The following is a 3,703-nucleotide window of genomic DNA, read 5'->3' as shown; positions in this document are numbered from 1 at the left end:
CCGTCAGCACTCCAGGGGGTGTAGAGAAAATCCCAGGAATTCAGTGCCCCGGTGTGGCTGACCTTCTGGCTGGGTGTCCAGGGAATGTCACCTCCCTGCGCTGGTCATTGTTGTTATCTGTCACTTGGGGATTGAAACCTGAGCTTCGGAGACCCCTGCCTGTGTGCTCCGTCTTGGTGTCTTTGCTCCTGACTTCCTGTGTGATCTCTCGGGCCTTGTACAGAGGAAGTGCTGGAAGCCCCAGGTCATAGCAGTGAGCCGGGGCAAAGGGTCTACAATCTCCTCTCGGAGGGCTCATGACAGGTCCTTCTGGAATCCCCTTGAGTTTTTCTCCGTCCCTCTCCTTTCGGGACCTTTCCTGGTTCATTTTGTCTATCAGTTTTGAGGATAGGGCCCTGAAAGACTGTCTGGAAGCTCTGGGTGGGTGACCACAGGGGACATGACCAAGCTGGGTGGTGGGGTCAGGGCAGCCTCTGCCCCCAGGCCGGGCCTTTCTCCAAGCCACCTGGGCTCTCCTGCCGGTGGGAAGGATGCTTGGCCCAGGGCCATCTTTGCAGAGGTTACAAAGTGCTCCCTTTATTTAAAAAGAACTCCAGGCTGCTATATCTCAGACTTTCCATGAAGCCTGATTTTCAGGCCCTCCTGCCTTCAGCTCTCCTGGCCTCTCAATCCCAACCCTCTGCAGGTTCCTGGGAACCTGAAGACACCTCCGTGTCCAGCCCCTCTGGGCGCTCAGCATCAGCCACCTGGCTGAGTCCATCCCTTGTCAGTTCAGTATGAGAAATGACTGCTCCCAGGTTTGCTAGGCCTGATGTCTGTTCCCTCTCAGTTCTGCAAGGAGATTTCCAAGCTAAGAAGAGTAACAGAAAGGGGAGGACTTTCCCCCAAAGAAGTTTGGTGTCATTTGCTGCCCCATTCTCAGCTCACTTTAAATCCTGTCACCTGCCAGTGATGCCTATGCCACAGGCAGCCCTGGGAGTCAAGGCCAGGAAAGAGCAGTAGATCAAGGCAGGAAGCGACAGAGGCCTTGGAAAGGGGGCGGAAAGATGGAAAAGGGGTTCAGAGGAGGGAAAGATCTTCATTTGGCGTAGGGGATTGGAGAGACATCACATGTGCATAGGCCTGGGGGCCTGAGGGGCACACACACTGGGCTGAGGGCACGCTGCGGGAGTGGGACCCAGAGGGCAGACACTGCAGGATGGCATGGGAAGCAAGGCGGGCTCAGGCCAGACAGCAGGAGGGGTTGACTTCAGGCAGTGGTCCCCTAGGGCAGAGAGGACGAGAGAGGGACATAGCTGGAACGTGCCTCACCATGGTCACCGAGGCCCTGGCGGGGAGGGGGCTGAATAGGAAGAAAAAGGTGGAGTTGGAAGCTGGACTGCCCCGTGGTGGGGTTCGGCTCTCAGGGGGCAGCACCTGTCCTGGACCTATCTGGTGCTAGGCGGGCATCTCTGCCGAAGCCAGGGACCCTCTGTGTGAGTTATATCTCTCTCCTTGAGATAGGTTTCTATGCTGATTGTGGGGAGGTGGGGGTAGAAGTGGTGAGCCCAGGCTTGCAGTCAGGCAGACCTGGCTGTGAATTACTCAAGTCTTTGGAGGTGGAGCCTCAGATGCCATCTCTATCCCTGGGAACCACAGTTTCTTGGCACAGGATGTCGTGAGGATTAGAGGAGGTGAGGTTTGGGAAGGGTTGGCATGTGGGGAGCCCCTGTAGATGGTGGTCTACCCTGCAGGCCACGCAGCAGGGTGCTGGGGGCCTTCCCTGGGCCCTGGCTCATTTGATTAGAAGGCTGTCCTCATGCCAGTTCTGGGATCCTCATGGTGCATGGGGCCGGGGGTGTTGTGCGGGGGGATGTAAGCCTCTCTGTTTGAATATCTTGGGCTTAACTGAGAGCTCCGGTGGCGCCGTGCTCCCATTGTAAGGGGCTGGCACTTAGGGACCTCCTGCCTTTGTGTCCCTCTTGTCCTTGCTGTGGGTCCCAGTGCGCAGAGCTGCTTGTGCTTGGCGGACCGTGGCTGTCTCAGGCCCAGCGCAAAGGCTACCTTCTCTGGCATGCCTCCACCTGTTCATTTATTCATTCACTCAACATGGATTTATTGAGCACCTAAGATGTGCCAGGCCCCGGGCCAGGTGCTCAGGACTCAGCAGTGGATGAGACAGATGTGGTCCCATCCTCCAGAAGGTTACAATCCAGCGGGGAGCCAAAGAAAAACACAAGGAAGCAAGTGCTGTGTCGAAAAACCAGGGCTATGTGGCTGGAAAAGGCGGCGGGAAAGGCTCGCATAGGGAATCTGTCTGCTAAAACCTGCAGAATGGGTCAGAGCCGCCTTTGCAAAGAGCTAGCAAGAGCCAGCTTTGCAAAGAGCTGTCTACTCCCACCCCAGCGGGAAGCCCTTTCTCCCCTCCTCTCTGGGCTTGGGAGGTCCCTGTGCATCCCTGTCCTTCTCTGGAGCCCTCAGTGAGGCCCCCCGATGGGTCCATCCCAGTAGCTTGCAGCACCCAGTACAGCAATGCGGCCTCATGGGCTGGAGAACTATTTACAGATGAATTAAATCTTGATCAAGCCACAGCCAAGTAACACATTTAGTTTAACCATTATTTCCCCAGGCAGAAGGCCAAGATGAAATGACAGTGAATGGTACTATTTCCTCCTTGGTTTTATTGAATGATAATCTCTCAAGGGATAACTTCTCAAGCTCCTCGCCCTGTGGCAGGCGCTATTATAGCTGTCACCCTTGTTTCACTGACAGGAAAACTGAGGTCCGAACGTTCAGTGACTTGTTGGAGGCTGCACCAAAATCAAGGGGTGGAGCTGGGGTTCGAGGTGGGTTCCGGCACTGGCCATGGCCTCTGTGCTTCTGGCTGTGCCTTGGCTGGTGAATGGCAGTGGCAGGGAGGAAGTCAACCCAGGTGGGTGGCCCTGAGCTGGTGTTTTTAAGGCTGGGGCATGTGCTCAGGTCGCCCCTTCTTATAGCCCTCGTATGGCTGTTGTTCTTCAGGGGAGTGGAACTGGGGACGAGCTAAGTCAGGTGGGCCCAGCCCTGCTGGAGAGGTCGACAGGCAAGAGGGCCTGGCCAGGTCAGGGCTGGCATCCCCTGCAGAGGGAAGGGCCGTTGTGGTCCTGGTGCTTCGGACATGCCAGGAGGGTTAGAGCACTGGTGGAAAGCAGAACCAGACAGAGGCCCGGCCTGGCTGGGGGTCCCAGGTGCTGCTCCTGTCCCCAGAAGCTCTCGGGTCCCCCTCACCGGAATGCCTGTGCCCCAGGAAATCAAGGTGAACCAGGCAGGTCTGTGTCGTGTACACCACTGTCCAAACAGCTGGTCCATGTCAACCCTCAGGCCTTGGCTAGGACATCTCCCCATGGATGGAATGAAGTCTTGGCCTATTTAGACATTATCTGGCATCTAGATAATGGTGATGTTCTCTCCACCACCTCATTCATGTAGGAGCACATGGTCACGTATGATACTGGCACACAGTGAAATGTCTTAACCATATAAAGAGGACACGTGCAGTGGAAAGGAAGTTTCTGCTTGACGTCCAGTGACCTCAGAGGCTACCACTGATGGCCCTCTGGCCGTGGTGCCCTTCTAGAAATGCTCCATGCTCCTCCCCCAACCCTTGCATAATTTACTCATGTTCTGCAAGCTTCTTTTCCTCTTGGCACATCTTGGAGATTTACATTGCCTTCCAAGAGAATGC

This window comes from Colobus angolensis, unplaced genomic scaffold (assembly GCF_000951035.1).
Source record: "Colobus angolensis palliatus isolate OR3802 unplaced genomic scaffold, Cang.pa_1.0 Scaffold325, whole genome shotgun sequence".
NCBI classification, from domain to species: Eukaryota; Metazoa; Chordata; class Mammalia; order Primates; family Cercopithecidae; genus Colobus; species Colobus angolensis.
This window is presented reverse-complemented; position numbering follows the sequence as displayed.